The following is a 21,690-nucleotide window of genomic DNA, read 5'->3' as shown; positions in this document are numbered from 1 at the left end:
AAAAAAAAAAAAAAAAAAAAAGAAAAGGCAGGCAACTTCCCGACAGAATGTATTCACTGCGAGGTGAACTCTCTCCACCTCGATCGAAGGCGACGTCGGTGTTCGTCGAACCGTGAATCCTTACCGAATCGGCTCCCAGGGGCTTGCTACCGACAATTTAATGAAACAAGACGTCGTGCTTCGACAAACACGCGGCGAAAAGCCAATCACCCTGACGCAATTAGTGTACCTCTCTCCCCCTCCCTCGTCGTAGGATGCAATTATCGAACGATACTCGCGATCGTCTTTATGCAGTTGAAAGGCGCGCAAGTGAAACACAGCTACAGCGAGTCGAGTTTCTGTTTTCCTCTAGGAGAACGGTGAATTATATAAAATTTACGCTGTAGCGGCCGCCTTACCGCCGCCTTGCTTTGCCTACAGCCTCCAGCTTCTCTCGGCGAAATTTTTATCAAATTAGAAGCGCAGCTGAAGATGCAGCGAGTGTTTGAATTGACAGAGGGAACGATGAAGGAATACTACGGCTAGATATTCACTATCGCAATAGTCCCTGAAATTTATATAAATCTCGCATTGTTTTTTTTTTTTTTTTCTTTTGCTCCCGAACCGCTTCTTTGGTATGTAATAACTTATCAAACTCTGTATTGAACAATCGATCCGAATGTTCCCTCTTCCTCCGAGAATGCGAACAACAGTTCAAAGTGAATGATAGTTTCAGTGTCGCGTATTTCCCCCTCCTCCGTCCCCTCGGTTACCGCTTTTTAATCTTCAAATTTATATTCTGCGTGGGTATTAATAATACACGACGAAGATACAACGTCAATTTCATATTAAAGTAACAGGAGGAAATATTCGCCTCGCGACGCGTGCCGCGCTTAACAGAATATCAAAATAGCAGGCCGTATTCAGACACCAGGTATTTTCAGATAATACAAATTTTATTACCACGGTAGAACAATATCCAGCTAAATAATCGAAACGACGGAGCGACGTTGTCGTTGCTGTTCTCGGGGAAATGAAACACGATAAACAGTAGAATTATTTCATCCGATCGGCTCCACCTTTGAGGCACATTTTCTCTAATGTACGAGGAAAAATACGGAGCAGAAAAACGTCCCCCTTCGTTTTCCTCTTCTTCGCGCTGTTGCTCGCGCAGCGTTACCTTTATGCATCTGGATCATTACCTCGTTTGAATAGTTCGCCATGAATCTATCCGTGGCACTCCGCGTAACGACTGTTGAGAAAGAGCCAGCGCCGTGTGCTGCGAGTTTTTTTCTACGTTGCCCCGCTTTGTGTACCGGGGGAATTTAATAAACGACACGAGACCCGGACCCCGGAGGCTCGGCTTATTAGCCACGTACGCTCGTTTAACTCGAGTCCAGTCGGCTCGACTTCGAAACGCCAAACTTTCAAGACTTTCCTCCCTCCCGCACCCGTTAATACACAAGCGCGCTCGAGAGAGTTTCCCCGTTTTCTGAGCGACGTTCCCTGCGAATGTTCAACAACCGACGCGACCGTGCCTGCCTGGATAATAATCCGGAACTCGCGCGGATCTCGACCCTCTACGTGGAATTTTTGCGGTGAAAATCGAAATTAGAGAAGTATAACTTTCAGAACGAAGAAAGTTGTATCGAAAGCTACGGCAGATTCTCGAATCAACTGAGCTTTTAATCCCTCTGTTCCTTGTGGAACTTTTCTTCTCTTCTTTCTTTCTTTTTTTTTTTTTCGGCGATCGAAAGTGGAAATTCTTCAATTCCAATCTGTGGTAAATTTACGACAATTGTGGAATTTACAGAAAATAATTTTACCTATATATCTTACAATATAATTAATAATTACTTAGGTGATAATATACTGTTCTCGCACGTGTTTCGACAATACCAATGAGAAGAGTGTGCTACACGCACACGGTACCTATAGCAACCGGTGCTATTTACTATCCATCACAATCTAAATTAAGACAATTTCCAAATCTAAATAATTCCTATGGAAAATTTATTTTGAAACGAAACGAAGCTTCTGCTACGCGGTATTCTCGGTGTCTGGCTACGTACGACACAGGCGGTGCGATCTACTTAATGAGAGTCGTGAACAAACCATTTGTAACCTCCGGCGCAAGGACATCATCCTTTTTTTTTTCATCTTGCAATACTGAGTTCTTGAATGTATTTTTTTTCCCGAATAGTTTGCAGCGTGTGCAACGAGAGAACGGACGTTGAAGTAATGATAAATGACGGCGAACTTGGAAGTGAATAATGTCTCCGATTATGCAATCGAAACTGCACACTCAATTCTTTTGTATTCCTTTTCTATTCTTTCCTCCTTGTACTCTGGCGGAAGGAAACCTATTCATTCTTTTCTTTTCTTTTCTTTTTTTTTTCTCGCTCGTTACATTCACGCAGTTTCATTCACTTAACGTCTTAATTACACGGTTTATTGTGGTATCTGTTTGATCTACGTCGATTTCCCTGAAGAACCGCAGCGTGCTGGAAAATGAGCTACCTGAAGGATTCAAGGAAAAAGTTCTCATTGAGGATCGAGAGTTCATAGTTCGTAGAGAATTATCGTGCCAAGTGTAAAGGAATTTCCTTTTACAATAACTGATACCATAAATTCTGAGGATCCTAAATACAGTGCATCACTGTTTGATATTATATCGATCTTGAGGGAGAGATTCCCTTTGAATTTAATCTTTCTAAATGTTTCAAAATTGGCAACTTACAGATCTAGCGCTCAAAATTGACAATTTCTTCAATGTATCAATTTTAAGTTTATTTATTTATTTATCTTTCGCGACGAAATTTAATTCTCCTTCTGAATCTGAACTCTCTATGTATTTCAAAACTGACAATCTTCAAATCTAACATTCTTTCGCCAAAGTCAATCTTCTTAACCACTTGCGCTGGCAAACTGATTCGCGGACCATAACGAGCGACCAAATACGAACACAATAATTCGTCGCTTTCTTTTCGAACACGTCGGTATGATCTATCGCTGGATAGAAATGATTGAGAAGTAATAAATTTATCATTTGTTTTGCCTATTTCGTTTTACTTAAATATATAATTTTACTTATTACAACATGCTACGCTATAATATATAATATATAATATGTTATGCCTAATATGATCTAAAATACACTGACATTTAGCGTGTTTTTTTGTTGTTAAATTATATTACAGATTAAAGCTGCATGAACTTTTAAATGAAACAAAATTTTCTACAGTGTCAGAAAACGAACGTTACTTACAGGTATCGTTAGCCAGTTGCGCTGTCAACTGATTGCGGACCATAACGAGTGACCGAACCGTATACAATAATTTGTCGCTTTCTGTTTCTTTTGAACTCGTCGGTATGATATCACTCGAGAAGTAATAAACTTATCATTTGTTTCACCTGGGTTATATTTAAATATACTTAAAACTGAGAGAATGTTGCAATTTTTGGACAAATGATTCTCGACGTGCGTGACACGCAAGCGGTCAATCTCTCTAAACATTCCAAAACACTGACAATCTTCGAACTTGGAGCGCTCTCTCTCTGAAAATCTTTCCAAGATTTGACCGTTTCTGGCGAACGATATCCAGAAATCGGTTCTCACCCTAGCAGACGCACCCTCCGCAGGAAGATCCAACCGTTTGCAACGCGTATCCTTTCACTCACCGCGGCGAGAGATCCGGCCGCGGCAGCCCTTATCGAGGGCACAATGTCCGGAAACGCTCGAAACTTCTCCCTCGGCGCACTTAAGAATCTAATAAACGGTATATCGCGACCGGCAGGTCCGGCAGTGGCACGCGTTAAGACTTCAAACCCCGGCATAGCTTATTGGCCCCCAACCCCCCGTTCGTTTCTCTGCTTTGCAGTTCTCTCCGCTCGACGACTGAGTTTAAGGAGTTTCGCCGTTAATTCGCAGTTGGAGGGTTTTGCGCGCCACACACACACACACGCGCGCGCGCGCGCGTGCGCTCGTGGCATACATATACAAGGTGTCCGAGTATTTGTTGCTATTTTATTGGTCGTTGGAGCGAAGACCACAGAGGTGGTAGAACTCTGCGTTACGCTTTAAAAATCGTTAACAAGCCAGCAACATTTAGGGATTCTCCAAGTTAAAGGATGACGAGCCTTTTAATGTGTATTCAATTTGTATTTCATTAATATGTTTATTAAAAAAAAAACATCGAGTAAATGATTTCTAACGATTACCAGGCCGGTCAGATTTTCGATCGGAGCAAATTTACCAAATAACCAGAGTTTCATTTGCTTGGAAGAGGAGAAATTTGCATCAATTAACTGCAACTATCCGTTCACACAATGGACTGGAGCGGTTGATGTGAAATCAGTGCTCGAAAGACGGAGCAAAAGATACATCATCACTCGGAGCTTCCAATATTCAAATTAATTTCAAACTTCACCGACTACGATCGAACCAATCTAAACTGACTGTGAGTCGAGATCTCGCGCTCGTGACGAACAAGTACGAAAAACGCAGAGGAGGGTTCAGCCGTGAAATCGCGAAGACACGGTGTATAAACCGAGGGGGAGGGGGAGGAAAGGCCGTGGCAAGCCGAGATACAATCTAAACGTGGCTAACCGAGAGACGAAAAGGGGTGGCTCGGACATCCGGCCGGTATGGAAGCAGCAACCTGGCGTACGCCTAAGTCAAGTGGGCATAATCGTGCTCCGCCTACGCCCGAGCGGACGACTTGTTTGAGTTTGCGAACGCGCGCTACCGAAATGCAACCAACTCCTTCGAGCGTACGCGAGAAACATCGGCTCTCTCTCTCTCTCTCACACACACACACACACACACACACTTTCTCTCTGTGCGTCCGGGACGAAAAATTTCAAAGGGAACGCTTTTTTTTCTCGGTGTCGACCGCTTCAAAAGCGAGGAGTCTACTTGATTTAAATAACTCGACAGAATGAGAGACAAAGAGAGAGAGAGAGAGAGAGAGAGAGATCTGACTACTTTCGGTTGGATTGCCGAATAGGCTGAAAGAAATGGAGGGAACAGGTTTGTTACGGTTTTTGGTCGAGCCACGTTTCTTTTTCAGAACTCCTTGACACACAATGGGCTTCAAGACGACAGAGTTCTCAAGTTGCTCGAAGAACGTCGTTGGAAATTTCAGAAATTGCTGCAAAACTACACTTCTCTTTGCCCGATTGCAACGTTAATCACTACGAATTGCCATTTCGAGAGATTTATTTCTCCGACTGCTCCCAATATCCTCGATGTCTGACGACACAGATGGCACGATCTACTTAATCCGATTCGCGAGTCGTAACATCCATTTGCAAGTTCGTTATTTATCGAAAACGTGAAATATTTTTCGGCGATTTCTCGGCTCGTATCGTGCACCGAGGGGGTACGAGTATCGAAGTTACGACAGACGACCCGAGTTTGTTATATTTAATAACAAACTGGTAATATCGACCAGATTTTGGCCAGGAAACACGTTTCACGGAGGTTCTTTTTAACATCGCCCGACACACAGAGGAGGGGAGTTGCGTTCCGCGGAGTAAAGCGCTTCATGTCCCGGAGAGTTTATTTATGAAGTCGCTCGACCCAAAATACAGGGAGGATGTAACGCTCGTTTTCGTTCTAATTTGCAGAAATTAAGATCAAATGATGCGCGACGGCAAAACAGCGATAAAAAAAAAAAGAAAAACTTTTTAAACGCGGCGGTACCGCGAAAAGGTCAGTTTACGTGGCGGGGCAAAGAGAGAGAGAGAGAGAGAAAGAGAGAGTATTGATCCGGCTGGCCGCGGTCCAATTACAATATTTTATTGAACTATAACCGCATGCTTGTCGAATGCAAAAAAAAAATGCTAGTCGTTTATTGCCTCGTTATAAAATGATCTGCAAAGATTTCCAACAGAGCAAAACGCCGTTTACAGCACCGATTTACGAAGAGCGCGGCGCGATAATTGTCGAAATGATGAGAATAATTCAAAAATTCGTCGACTGGTCGAAATTCGACGTTTGAAGAACTGAACGAGTGATTGATTCGTGTTGCTGGAATTATCAAGAATGACACATGAAAACGGCTTCACGCTCAGAAAATTCAAGATCTCGGACAGAATAACTCGAAAAGCACGCGAAGAACGACGTTTCTTGAAAGATTCTTGCATCATTTCTCAGAGCTCTGATTCGAGGAAATAATGATTCATTACTGAAGAGGACGGATGTTTATATGTGCTTCTGGAAAATCCTTGCAAGATTATGGTCTTGAGAATCTCAGACAGTCTTGCGATAAATCTTGTTTATAGCATATGAAAAGATTCTTTCTGTCAGAGTAAGTATTATTTTTCGACTGAATGTAGGAAATTTGATAAAATGTAATATAACGTTTGAAAAATAAAATAAATCCTTATGTACGTAGGTTTCATTTGTTTTATTGACGTTAATATCCGCAATAAAACTATACTATACTAATAAAATATGCTCGTTAGTCTAATCTTGATTACGAAATCTATTTGTACGATAACGTATGTGCGTTCTGCGGCTCGCTGTTGATATCTTGAAAAAATATTTACCAAAAGAAGAAATGTCGAGTCAATTCGAAGAATTTAATTTTCCAAACTTTAACTTAAACTCGATATAATGAATTAAACTCTAAAAAGGTTAACGCAACTTTGATCTGTACTGCTGATAATTAATACAGTGTAAGTAAAATAAAGTACATAAATTGTATCGTTCAGATTAAAAAGAATATCTCAAAAAAAAAAAGAGAAAAGTTTCTAATGAAATACTGGACTAATATAACTCATTTGTAACTAATGCACATATCAATTATTGATAACTATTATGTCTAATAAAGTGCAAAAACTGTACCTAATAAAATACAAAAATTGCAAATGAAATCATTACACTAACACAACCTTGATCTGAATTAACATGTTAATTAATGGTATAGTAAAATAAAGTACATAATATAGTAATACTATACTAGTAATACTAGTTATATTAATATTAATAGTACATATTATATTATATATACTATATTATAGTATATATTACATAGTAATACTATACTATATTAATAACATACTTACTATATATACTGTTAATGGTATATATACTAATAATATACTATTCTAATGTGTACTATATAGTACACGTAGTATAGTATTATTACTAATGTGTACTATATAGTACATGTAGTATAGCACATTGGTACTATTACTAATGTGTAATACATTAGTAATTACATTAGTAATATACTATTACTATATAGTAATACTATACTATACTAGTATTACTATATTATATACTTTATTTTACTATACCAATATAGTTATAATATACTAATATAGTAAAATAAAGTACAAAAATTGTATCGAACACTCTGAAAAACGAAAACGCAAATGAAATACTGCACCAACTCCTGTACTAATCTGTGCCGATACATCAACCATTGGCAAACTAATCTAACGTGCGAAAATTGCATCGTTCAGACACCGATTAATGCCAGATTGGCAACCACGTTCTCGTTGATTTCTACAAACCTATCAGATTCCCTCCCTCCCCTCCCCCTTTCTTTGATTTCCACCGCGACAAACTCACGAGATATTCGTCGTTGAAAGTCATTAGAACAATTCTCATGTTCTGTGTTGTAATTGTCTCCTTATCACCGGAGATGTGGCGAGGACGGATGAGAATGGTGGCGCGCGCGCGCGCCGTTGCGTAACGATACGTACATACATAATTGACGATGCACACGTGCGATACCACGGGACGTGTAACGCGCATTGTTTTACACGGCTGGATATCGGGGACCTCTCGTGAACGAGAGAGAATAATAAGTTATCGCGCGTGAGAGGCGTCGAGCAACGACTCGGCTAAAGTGGAAAGTTCTTGAGAGCTGAAGACGTGGGAGGGAGGGTGGAAAGTCGACGGGGCGCGATGTTGCAACCAGCCGCTGCGAGTCTACTCGAATTTTGGGGGTTCAGGCTGAGAGAGCAGGAGTGATTAATAGCGAGACTTAACGCTGTATACACGTTTGATTAATGCGCGTGAACGCGATTAATTCGCGAGTGCCCGGCAAAACCGTCTGTTCAGAGGCTTCCCTTTCGTGGTTGCCTGCCGCGACGATGACGCCAGAAGCCAAGAGCATCGAATATTTGTTGACTGATAGGCGGAATTTTGTCGTGAAAATAGTACTAAAGGTACAATTCAGGTTGGTAGAAGTTTCGCACATTAACTCTTTGTCCTGTAATACTTCTTTTTTTTTTTTTTTTTTAGATCATCTACCAGCAATTTACTTACGAACAAAATGACAGGTGGCATTGAGAATAACCATCTTGTTGAAATTGTTGAAACTGTTGAGAAATTCATTTGTATTAATGATGTGAGCGTCGCCATCTATTAATATGCAGCGGAATAAGCGTTTGTAGGAGTGAATGTAGTGATCGATGATCGCGGACGATGATCTTTTGCTTTTAACAGATGAATAACGTGTGTGTAACATGGACGGACGCTCCACGTGTTTCTTCAGTGTGCTTCGACGAATATATAAATAATATAATTGCTAATATATATTGTCTGTAGTTTAACATAAATATATTTTGTGAATAATACTTAATTATTCTTCAACAACAATATATAAATAATATAATTGCTAATATATTGTCTGTAGTTTAACATAATTTTATGAATAACACTTAATTATTCGTCAACAACAATATATAAATAATATAATTGCTAATATATTGTCTGTAGTTTAACATAAATACATTTTGTGAATAATACTTGATTATTCTTCAGAAATTTGGCATGATTATATTTTCTGATTATGGGATTTCTAACGTAAAGATTTAAAGCGATCATGGCAAGAAGAGTTAAATATCATAACAGACAGTGTATTTTCGAGATTTTATATGTTTCCAAGTGCATAAAAAATCCACAGTCTAGTTGTTAAATAAAAATCAAAAGATTGAATGTTTGGCGACCAATCCCAAGTGAAAATAGTTACAAACAGGCTGCGGATCTTTCTTGCAGATTTTTGTCGTGTGTGTTATTAAAAAAATTTGGACAAAAAATGTTGTAGATTCTCCGTGCATAAAAATTAAAATAAAATCAGCCTAATTGTATGAGACAAACATCATATTCCTCGAGCAACAGCTTGCAATTCGAAGTTCCTACCAATTGCTACCGCAATTTATATACCAACGAAATATTTCTTTTTCCTATTTCTTTTTTTTTTTTCTTTTTTTCATTTCCCGTAATGAAAAGAAGTCGTCGAATTCGCTTCGCGCACGCGGGAGTCTTTATATAGTCGGCGAGACGTTTTACGAGTGCTCGAACGCGATAATGCGCTAGTTGGAAAACGCAGGAAGCAATCAGTCTTCGGGGGCGACTCCCGAAGAAATCATCCACGGGAAAGAGGTTCGGGAGTGATTACTCATGAAAGACCGCGATGATTAATGATAACTGATGAAGATGATCGAAGAAGCGCGAAGAAGGCCAGGCTCTCGCCCGGAGAGTGAAAGATTTCGAACGTGGCGCGCGGCAAGAAGGATAGATCTTTTCCTGTCTGGTCTGGCTGGAAAGCCTTGATTGAGATTGTGCAGCAAACAAGTGAAATGTACAACGAGTTGTCTAAGCCTGTGTGTTCAACAGACGATACTCTCATTACACGGCCCACTTACATCCTCGACTTTTTACCACGCTTGTTATTAAGATTAATTTACAGAAATCCACGGCCGCACAATCCTCTTACAAATAGCGAGGATCTTTATTTCCGATCGGAATGGGCCGCGTCACGTTTACGCTTGATTTATGAAACACTTTCCCTCGGATCCTCTACCAAACTTCTGCGCGATACAACCACTTAAAATTGAACGATGAGTTGTTCGCGTGTCTCGACACGGCCACTCTCCCTCTTGTCAAATTTTCGACGTAAAACGAAACGAAGAAAAGCGGAGGGAAATTTTATTTCATTTCGGAAATGAAATACCGGGGGCAAAGGGAGTACACTGAGCTTCGTCTGTTTGTAAATACAATTTACAGAGTGGTTATATGTACATACATACGTTGCTAAAGAAACGACAAAGTCGTCGAACGTTATGAAATAGACAACTTACGTGCAAAGCTTGCAATTTGTCAAGTTTCCTTGTACGAGTCTGCGACTTTATTGTTATTACCACGCGAGAAAGAGAGTATTCATCGAATTTATCGTTACCTTTGTGCAAGCATATTTATTGTAACGATGTCAATGTGTAGTTTTTAAAATTTCGCCCCGGTAACCACCAGTGCTAGACGGAACGTGTCTTAGGACGTAAAAAGGAAGAAGCTTGGAGGCATAGTTATCGGCCGAATTAACGGCCGCGGACGCCATAAATTAAGCGTAGACTCGAATTAAAGAGGATGTAAACGCAACGTCGGATCCACCGGCCGACTGTTAAGCTCGTCACGTCCGGAGAACCGGTTGGATCATGCCGTTGCTCGTGAATCTCTCCCTCCCCCTCTCTCTCGTTTTTTCGGACGCTCTCTTTTCGATTCTCGCGCGCGGCTTGAAGTATGCCTCGCCATTATCATCGATGTTGCAGTTCAATTTTGCTACGGCTGAAAGTGGGGGTGCGAGTCTGTCCGGCGTAAGTGAGAGGGCTACACCGTGGTTAGGGTGTGACGAACGAGTGTACGTGTCAGCACTGCAAACCACCCTCATTTAATTTGCTGAGAGCCGCTGTATATCACCCACGCGCTCTCCTCTGCTCCCGCGTTTCCTACCAAGGGGGAACCAAGGCGGAAAACTTCCCGCTCGGCCATCAAGTATCTATTTCTCTCTCTTTCTCTCTCTCTCTTTCTCTCTATTTCTGCTCGCTACTCGATTACAATAAAGGCCACCGGTGGTCACTTAAGCCAATTTCACCTAATCGTTAAACGATTCTGGTTCGTAGCCCTCCCCCTCTATCGAGCCACGATCTTTTAAATATCCTTTTTTATCTCTTGGAAAAACTTTCAAAGTCGACTGTGTATCGAGGGGACACGGAGTCACCTTCGAAAGCTATCGGTTCCCTTTCCGTTATCGCGGAAATTACAGAGATCAAGCGGGTTTAATCGCCGGGCAATTTCGGTCCGTGGGTTTTTTTTTTTTTTTTTGTTCCTCACCAGTCGTCTCACGACGACTTTCCTTCTCTCTGAATTTTTCATTTCCGCGAAGGGCCATTGCCGAAACCGAGAGAACCAAGCTGGAAAGTTAGAAAGTTGAAGCGAATATTGAAGGGATAAATCATTTTTATTGTCTCATCGGATGTTTGTAATAATACCGACTCGGAACACACGTGACCTGCTGTTCCGCCGGAGCGTAAACGACTTCAGAGAAGGGAGAAGACATAGCCTGATCATAAAGTCATCAAACAACACTCGCATTTACTCCCGTTCATCACGATTCGCGATTCATTCGTACACACGGGCATTGTAATGTTCGTGTTCGAATTTATTACTGCGGGAAATTAATTTAAAGAAGGAATGATACGCGTGAATCTCGTCGTTTCTCCGCAAAAATCACGCCGAAACGTTTCTGGAAAAAACACTGAAAACTTCACGTCCGACAAATAAAAACTCGGCGATCGTAATTTCGATTTTTAGGGTGTAATCTCGATTTTTATCGTCGCAGCTGTACGTGCAACGCGTGTCGCACTTTAAATAATAAATAACTTTTTTTTCAATATACGAAAGGCAGCCGTTGCCACGCGGTGTGTGTGTAAACGCGAGGGAGGGGGAAAAGCTTGAAATAGAAATTGACATTGTCCGGGCTCGCGGTACGGCTTAATGATCGTTTGTACTGCATTATCACCGCGCGCTGAGATTCCCCCCCCCCCCCTTCCCATTATACCTATCGAATAATTCGTTTCCATATAGCCAATTAACGCCGATCGGGTAATCGCGATCCAGCCGGTGTAATTTCGGTTAAAACGCTGGCGGTGACGTTCGACGCGCGAGGAAAAATGGGGCAACCCGGTGTAACATCTGATGGAAATGTTTCCCGCGGCGAATTTTCATTTCATCGTCGACTATCATTTTAACGCGGAGATCGCCAACTCTGAATTAAATTTCCCCTCGTATTTCGCGTATCCTCTCCTCGGAATATCGCTGGCAAGCTCGCGTAACACGTCAAACACGCCGAATTCATAGAGCAATGTTTGCCCACGATGTTTTAATTGATAATAGTTAGTCCAAACGTTGTAGTTCATAATTCATCGCGTCAAAGAACCGACGTTAATTACTTCCACGTACGCGACGTATTTCACGCGAGTGATACAAACGGAGAGGAGAGAAAAGAAGTCGAGAGAATTTTCAGAGATTGTCGATCTCCGAAAATTTTCCAAACATTTCATTTTCGTCTCGATTTGGATTAATGATATCTACGTATATATATATATATATATGTCGGCCAAAGAATGGAGCAGACAATGATGAAATTCACGCACCGTCAGCAACAAAAAGAATCTAATTTCATGGAAGTTTAATACGAATAACGCGTGTGATATTTTCAACGATTTCTAAAGTAACGAAGCTTGCCTCTCGCGAATATCCTGTTTCGCTGTCTCTTAACAACGCGTGATTTCTCAGTGTAGTTTCAACTACATCTCTCTTTATTCGTCGAAGCAACGACAAGTCAATTTTCTCCGAGATAAAATAAATAAATTTCCTTCTGTATTATGTTCCGTACGTGTAAAGGGTGGGTCCATTTAAGTGAGGCCACTCAAATATCCTTTCGAATTATAATGATTCAATTATATCGAATTATAATGATTCAATTATATCGAATTATAATGATTCAGGCAAAAATTGCTTTTCGCCTGTCGTGAATTGTATCGAAAAGCCAATGACTGATAGGGATATTTTTTTCAAGCACTTTTCAAGGTCATTGTTTTTTCCCCCATACAACTATGGTAACTGAAAAAAAATACGTTCAGATGTGCAAAGAACATAACCTTGAAAATTTAAGTTTTACGTACAAATTTATCTCCATCGGAATCACAGACCTTGGCAACAAATCGTCAAGCAACGAACCTAATAATATGTAAATAAAGATATTCGTTATTTATTATATTAATAATTTTAACTCTTTACGTACAGAACACTCGATACCGTTCGCTTCGTCGAATTAATCATTTTATTTTCCATCAAGCGACAACAAAGAGAGAGAGAGAGTTACGCAGAATGTGATGAAACCCCGGTCATTGAAATTAAATCGGTCGATGCTACGAAATAAATCGAATCGAATGAATGGCAACCCGGTGGTTGCAACCAGCAACGAAACGACGTTACACGCGCGTTTCCGGCGAATTTTTGACTTTTCGAAAATCTGGTAATTAATCCGGACTTCCTCGCCGGTTCTACGAGTAATTTTTGATGGAAATTACAGCGGATGTTAAAGCCGGGCGCGACCATTCTAATTAAATTTGCGGTGCCGTTTATCAATCTGAATGAAGTACGCGCGCGAGCGCGTGCCGCGCATTTCGCATTTCGCTTGTATCGCGATGTCCGTGATCACGATTTCGAAAATTTCCATCGTCGCGTCGTTACTGTTATTTTATAACGAGACCCTCTCGGGCGCGCGCTTGTCGTGTTCATTAAACGATAACAATGGCCCCACGCGTTAAAATATGACGACGTAACTGGCGAGAAATTGAGAGAGAGAAAAAAAAATCGAACGACGAAGCACTAATAGCAGATACACGTTAGATCTATCGTATTTCCTCGTTAGTTAATGATATCGAACCTTTCGTGATTTTTATGATCGTACCTACGTAAAATAGGGCAAGGAGATTTATAAAATTTACTTTGAAAGTGTCATTCTCGTTGATACGTGCCGCTCCCATGCTCAACTTTACTTTTCTTCGTTAACGACGAATCTATTTAATTTGTTCTTCATGAAGCTCGAAGTGCATTCGCTACTTTGCTGCCATTGTTGCCTTCCCTTGCAAAAAATTGTTCCCTATTCATCTCGCTTAAAAGCGTATTTCCGTCTTGTTACATATCATTCGTATTTCTACCAGTCGTGTTTGAAACAAAACGGTGAAAACGGATGCTTCGTCTGAAAAGACTGGCAGATTCATCGAACCTTCGCCCCACGCGAGATCCACTTTATCCCGGGCGATAAAGATCTTCCGAGAAACCAACGAATTCCCCCGAAACCGCCAGTTTGGAAAAAATAAACGCGACGCTGGTTGCAGGTGTTACGTGCGGGAACGAGTTCACGCGAATTCGCATGCGAGCAACGAGCGGCGAAATCTAAACTTCCGTAATTGGCTGTGCACACACTGGCCGTTTACGGGGCTGCACGATCGCGATCCACGGATCAAGTCGTCACCCTTTCTTTCTTCCTTTTTCCTTTTCTTTTCTTTTCTTTTCTTTCATTTTTTTTCTTTTCTCTTTTGATCGTTACAACTTTATCACGACGCTTCGAAAGATACACACTGGTTACGTGGGTCTCGGGTTACGTGGCCTGTTCGCATTATAAACGTCCCGCGGGCAACCAATTTCGCAAAATTATGGCGCCGGTTACGTCGCACTCGTGGAAACGAGCATTAATATCGAGCGTGGCCACGTTTAAAGTAGCAACCCTCTCGTGGCGCTCACCTCCGCCCTCCACACGCTCAGGATATGAAGCTATCAGTTTTAAGTTGACCGACCGAAAGCTGGCGAGCTGTTAAGACACGAACACCACCACCAGTCCGCCGCCATTCAGTCGTGCACTTTTTCACACGCGCGAAATTCCGCTCGCGAGTCGCGCTTCCCACCTGCTCGTTCCTTTTCTTTCTCCTTTCTTTCCCATTCGTCCTTTTACTTTTTCCCTTCTCTCGCTCTTTTCTTTCTTCTCTTTCTTTTCTTTTTTTTTTTTTTTGCCTTGGTTTCTGGTTGGATCGCTAAATATATTTGAAGGTTATAGGGGCGACAGCGAAGCGATTCGAAAGTTCAAGGAACAAGGAACGTAAAGATTCAGCTTCTGCTTTCTAAAGACTATACATATGGAGAAGTAGTATATCAACGTTAAATTCTGTTTTTTTTTTTCTTTTAAATGCGTTTGAATCCGTTGATTACTGATGATTCTCGTTTCTCGCTTTTCAACGACAGCAGTTTCGGTGTTGCAACTTTACTTGAAATGGAAATTTGACGTCCTGTCTGAATCATCAGGTACATTTCTTGCAAAATCAAACAGGTACATTCTTAAATCTTCCAACATTTTAATTTCCATTGGCGTTAAAATTCTACTAAATAAAAAATCATATCTCTTTTAGAAGGCAGGATTCGTAATGAAACAATAAAATTCAATTTAGCGCCTGTGATATAACTAAGAGAATCGAAAATGTTACGACTTTTTCACGGCGGGATGATGCGAAAACGTTAACCCCGAAAATTCCATAGGCATAATAATTCATTGCCAAAAATTGAAAAGCACACAATTGGAATAACATTCGTGTCTGCCGGATCTAGGTTAAGACCTGTAGAAACGTATTCACGAATCCCAAGGACGTGAGTTTTAATTAGTTTTTCCGTAGAAAATTTCAGCCGCGGTGAAAAAAAAAGAGACAGAGAGAGAAAGAGAGAGAGAGAGAGAGAGAGAGAGAGAGAGAGAGAAGCGTAATCACGACAAAGAAGAACATACCGCGATGAAACTGGAACGTGCGGCCGCGCAATCACGAACTCGCAACCCTTTATCAAGCAATTCTCCATTATATCTCTATTTACAGGTTTTCATCAAAATAAAGTACCATAACACAACAGGGGCACTTCGCTGCTATAATTCACTCTCGTTCATTTTTCTCTCGTTCCTCCCCCGCCCCCCTCCCCTCTCCCTTTTGTTTTGAATTTAATCATGCAACAAAGGAAGCCTGTTGAAAACCCGTATATCGCCGCTTATCTCCGCAGCTGGCTCGAAAAATCCAGAGGCCGGCAATTTCACAATTCGAGTGTACTTGCCGATAGAAATGTTATCGCCACGAAACACTTCCTACGTGTGTTTCCAACTGTCGCGATTTTCGCGGAAACGGTCGCGTCGCGTAAACGGTCTCTCTCCACGCCATTCGTGTAACGTAACGTGCCGTAATTCAGTATGGCGTGCGCGTGTTACTTCATCTCCGCGCGAGTTACGTCCCGTTTGCCGACTTTTCCGGAGACTAACGGTGTCTCATAATGTACAACGAGTTTGATTATTCCGTGTAAAGTTCGAGGCTTGAGTTTTAAGACGTTGAAACTTGGGTGGACTGGAATAACCCTACCCTGCCGTGCCAACCCATCCACCCACCCATCCGGCCCGCCTCGCGCACAAGGGTTTCCCGTACACAAGGCTCTGGCAAAACGCGACAGCTATCGGCGCTAACAATCGACCGAGTTTGCCGCCGTTCGGCACACGGTATCTGGCCCCGAACTTGCTGAATTTCCGCGAAACACGGCGAAAAAGCCCGGCCGGATGTGTCCTTTTATGAAAACCGATATACTCCCCCTCCCCCTACCCTTCCCTCTCTCCTCACCACTGTACAGAATCGATATGCCTCCATTCACGGCGGCATCTCCGCTCATAATTTCGTACGTAATATCGCGTCGCTGAATTTTCCAAACTTCCAACAAACTCCACGCGCCCAGCAACTTCGTTTCTCCCTTTTGTGCGTGCGTGTGTGTGTATGTGTGTGTGTGTGTGTGTGTGTGTGTGCGCGCTCGCCTTGGGTCTCGGCAGTTACTTTCTTTCTCCCTTCTTACTCCAGAACAGGCTACGAGGCGACGCGTTAGAAACCACCCTCGCCCGCGCCAACGCGACTGGTTTTCAAAGTTTCGACGCTCGGACCGTTTTCGATAAAACTTGGACAAGTTTGTTCGAGCACGCGCGCGCGCGCGCGCGCGTGTACGCGTTTCTCGCTCGAAAAATTCGTAACCGAATGAAATTTCGGCTCGTTTCAAGCACGACGAACCGTCGCGAATTTCATTATCCACCTCCCCTCCCCCAAACCCCTACCGCTGTTCGTTCGACTGTTTTACCCTTTTCCATCGCTATCATTCCCGGTAGCATTTATTTCTCTCTCTCTCTCTCTCTCTCTCTCTCTCTCGCGCGCGCGCGCTTCTTCTTCGTGAAAACGTTGAAAACACACACGGTTTTGCATACCCATAGCACGGCCGACCGTTTCGTTTCGGCAATCGTTTTCACCTACTTTCGCACGCAGACGCGTTCCACGGCCAACCTGTTCTACTTGTTTTCAAAGCGAAAACTGTTTTTTTTTTTTTTTTTTTTCTATACTACCATGCCACTGCACGATCGGGATTTTTTACCTTTTTTCTTTTTTTTTTTTTTTTTCGAAATAGATGGAAATTCGTTACACCAGCGTGTCTTACAGTTTTATCTTGGCACGAATGAGGTGCACATGCGTTTGCAACATCGTACAATTAAGTTATTACGACGTAACGTAGTCGGGCCTCTCATTTAGGATGTGCATCAATTTATCCGGGCCCCTGTACGCTCGAATTACTTGCAAGTAACATGCCACTGCTCCAGTATGCCGCATAAATTTTTTACAAGGGAGAACGCTGAATTTTGTATTTTTTTTCTCTTCTTTTTCATTTACGTCGGATACACTGTGCCACATTAAGAACTGTCAGACGCGAGTGATTTTTCATTTCTTTCTTTCTATTTTCCCTCCCGGAGAATTTTTAGTCTAATGCTAATAGGTGAAACATCCTAACAGACGAAGAGCTACATTTAACCTATATTAACCTATATTTCCTTTCTATAAAAATCGTTTCGAAATTTTTTTGGATACGCGAAACCATTTCGAACCGGGTTCGATTTAGAAGCTGGGAAGCTGCGTTATTTTCTAGGTTAATTGCAAGATCCGCTCACTGCGTTCCAGACGTTTCGAGTGTTTTCGAAAAGATATTGTAGCAATGTCCGTGTCTGTAAATTGTTCGACTGCGATAAAATTATCCCTGCTAACGAGTACACGACTGTTCGTTTTTGAAAAATATATCACTTTCCAGAATGCGACGAAATCACAGGTTACAAAATCTCCGATCCGAGATTTGTGAAAGAAAGTATTCTAGTATTTTAGAGAGTATCTAAAAGCAGTCCAACCTTTTTTTTAGTCACTCTCCGATTGTGTAACGCATAATTCTTATCATTCAAAAAGTGGATTTTCGACTTTTGTAGAGGAAGTCTAACTTGGTCTGAACAAGTTTCCGAGAGAACGTCGACGTCCATGAAAGGAAACAATTGAAAATTTTTTGAAAATTTAAAGAAATGCAAAATAATAATTCCTACTAATAACTCATTCTCCAATTGCCCTCCTAGAAAATCAGATTGCCTCCTTATAGGACGGATCTAGAGTCTAGAAAAAACTCGCGAATCGAAAAGATTCTTTCTATCACACTCTGCCACCCTCTAGGCACTTCGAACAAAATTATCCAAGATTATCACCGATGAACGCGGTGACCTGACACCTTTAAAAAAAATACGATCGTCTCGACTCGATCTTTCAAAGGGCCCGGCGAATGTGGTCGAAAACCCTCTTTTAGCGCCGCTCTTAACTTTCTAATGCTTTTTACGCGGTCTGTACAGGTACTATCAGCGGTAACGGCGAGTTATGAATACAGAGCTAGGTTTCTAAGTGCATTAAATATGCAGCTCTGATAACGGCGAAAGAGATTAAGGGTAGGTATGTAGACGAGAGGGCGGGAGGCGAGGGTGGAGCATACGGGTATGCGGTGGCGCGTTTTACGAGTCGACACTAACGACTTAAAATGAAGCAAAATACAGTTGCAACTCTACGAGTACGAGTGGGAGGGGAGGTGGGGGAGGGTAACAAGCCCGGCCAACTTCCGGGGATATTGTCTTTTAAAGCTTACGCGCGGTTGCACGCTCCTCGTTGAATAATCCACGGCCGTTGCACATGGCTGTTTTACACCGTCGTTTTTACACAATACCATCGTCTTTAATCGATAGACGAATACTTGTCAGATTTATTAAATTGCGAAGCCAATATCGCCGATTCGTCAAAGTTCGCTTTTAGCGTGATATCGATTTGTATATTGACACGTTAAATAGACGTCTGTGTAAACGTCTACGATTATTTGTATTATTAACATTTCGACTTTTACAAATAGTAAACATCCATAAATATTCATGTTTGAATATGGAAACATGTGTATAATAAATATAAATGTTGCACGATACAGATATTTGTATAACATGAGTGTTGAATTTGTGTAAAGTAATAATTGAAGGATCTTTGCTGCTGAGAGAAAGAAAAAAAAATCACTTGATTCCAAGCGAGACATACATTTTTAAAGGTTTTGATAATTCTCTAAGTGTTCCAATATTTATGAACGCGAGCGTATAGGTGTAGCCTATGTAGACTGTATAGAATTGCGTGATGTCCCGCGGAGTCTCAAGATTCTAATGCCGGAGCTGTACATTAACCTTTTCAGGACTATGAACCCACATATGAGTTTCAGACGAAACGCTCACTATAGATTACAGACTAAAGATTTAATACACATATGTATGTATGTACGTGCATACAGTCGATAATACTATATACTATTGAATGTCTTCCGACATTTTTCATCATTTTCATATTTAAAAATTCGACTGATACATAATATTTGTTGAAAATGTATTTTATCTCGATTGGAAGACACTTTCTTCAATCTTAAGGAAGACTAATAAATAACGTACTGCTTTTCTTTTTTTTTTTTTTTAAATACAAGTTTAAAAATTATGCACTCTCTTCGCGTGAAAGCCGAGTTTCTAGTCCACAGAGATCGATATTCTTCCACCTCTTTCCCAGACGAAATCGATTCGATATTCGCAACATTCGCGTTTAACGCGATAACATTTACACGAATGCACAACATTTACCACGCAAAGGGCAGGGACCGTCGTTTCGAAGAAGTTTCGCTCGAAGGAGAAGAAACGTTAATCTTCCTTCGGTCTTGCAATCAACAAAGTTTCTAACTACAGTGTTCCGCGGCACTTTATTCCAACCCTCCCAGTTGGAAACAATATCCACTGACAATATCCCTGTCCCCTCCCACGAACGAAACAACAACGAACCGATACTGGCGATGACATAGCCAATTACCGACAGCTCGTTGCCAGTGTCGCGTCGACTCGCGTAAAAAAAAAAAAAAGAAAAAAAGACAAAAGAAGAGAACGATCTCGCGTCTGTAATTGACGCGAGAGAGACGTCCCTTATTCCCGTCACGCGCCGCCGGGACCCGCGCCGATAAAATGCTAATCGACGTCCAATTCAATCTCCGCCGGTCGGAACCACCGTCCAAAAGACGATACACCCCCATCTATGAATACTCGTCAAGCAAAACTCGTCCGCCGGTTGCATTAAGCAGTCCGGCAACGGACTCGCCGCTTTGTCAAATTGCTTCGCGAAAATTTGCTTCGTCCCTCGGCCACAAGTTCCTCGGATAGTTTTCCTTCCGTCGCGGCGGCGTCGACGAACGAGAAACGAAACTTCGATAATGAGATCGGATCGCCGATCCGAGAGGGAGAGGGGGGGAGAGCCGAGCGTTTTATTATAGCCAGCGATCAAAGAGGGCTGCTTCGATAAATACAGGGTGTTCGTGCAGTGTCGGGAAAAACACAAGTCGAAAATAGAGAATGAAATTTTTTTCGTTCGAAGCTTTAATTTTCGAATAAATCGATTTTTAATATTCTCCGAGTGCACCTAACCGACGGCGTACATGAACGAATTTTGATTTCACAGATGGTACATCATTTACAAACAGCATTAATATAGTATAATAAGTTTATTAGTTATTAACACTTTGTTCAGAAATGATTCTCGACTTATTTTTTTTCCATGTAGAATCACCTTCACTTCGCTCGTACTATTGACGCAGGGACACCCTGTATACAGGATGAATAGAGAGAAGAGTTTGTAACTTCTAAGGGTAGATAGTACTCGCCAGAACGTGAGAGAAAGTTCTAATAAACATGGATCGGAAAATTGGTAGTTTCAAAGTTATGAACTTATATATATATATATAATGTGTTTTTTATTGTAGTATAAATCTTGTAGAATTTGTAGTTTAGAGATTCGTAGGCTGTGACTGTAGATCACAGCGTAGCTAAGAATAGTAGCTCTCTTTATCGTCCCATCGGTCCATTAAAGGTACCATTTCCAAGCATCGTTTCCAAATTCTTCACTAAAAGAGGCCTCCCGATATCAAGCATTAAAGGAGACATTCGTCACGTAAAGTAGCTCCGAACAACGACTTATGTTTAGAATTTCAAGATAACGCCAAGTTGGAAACAAGACATAAACAGTCGTAACGCTTCAACAACGCCATTTAGAATGTCTACTAGGAAAGCATTTTCTGGATCCTCTTGCACAATGATTTACCAACTAAATGGCGTTACAATAAATCGACAAGTTGCCGTTTTGTATTATAACTTTGCAACTTTATAATCAAACGATTTAATTTTTTTGACCAGACCAAATATGACAGTTGAGAGCAGAGACCGAATCGGTATAACGGATAAAATAGCGGTATTTTTAGATTACTATTTTTAGATTACGTTTGATGAAACCGAAATGGTGCGAATACCGGTATAATGCTATCAAAACGATGTTGGGTCGGTAGATGTATTTCGGTATAATACCGGTAAATAAAATATTAATATATTAGAAAAGGAAAAGGAGACAATGATTAAATGTTTTCATAAAGCTGCCGAT

General features: G+C 41.4%; 1 long non-coding RNA gene across 4 annotated transcripts in view; it reads right to left on the bottom strand.

Moving 5' to 3' along the window:
• The window catches only part of LOC122538889, a 173,877-nt gene that overhangs the window by 42,849 nt on the left and 109,338 nt on the right, over positions 1-21,690 (bottom strand). Inside the window, exon 5 of one of the 4 annotated variants that reach the window (XR_006308939.1) lies at positions 19,637-19,639. The exons of the other annotated variants lie outside the window; for them this stretch is intronic. This is a non-coding gene — a long non-coding RNA (uncharacterized LOC122538889). The remainder of the gene's footprint in view (positions 1-19,636; positions 19,640-21,690) is intronic. 4 annotated transcript variants of the gene reach the window in all.

This window comes from Frieseomelitta varia, unplaced genomic scaffold (genome assembly GCF_011392965.1).
Source record: "Frieseomelitta varia isolate USP_RPSP 00005682 unplaced genomic scaffold, Fvar_1.2 scaffold_182, whole genome shotgun sequence".
NCBI lineage: Eukaryota > Metazoa > Arthropoda > Insecta > Hymenoptera > Apidae > Frieseomelitta > Frieseomelitta varia.
The sequence above is the reverse complement of the archived record's forward strand: the minus strand, read 5'-3'. Positions and strand labels throughout refer to the sequence as shown.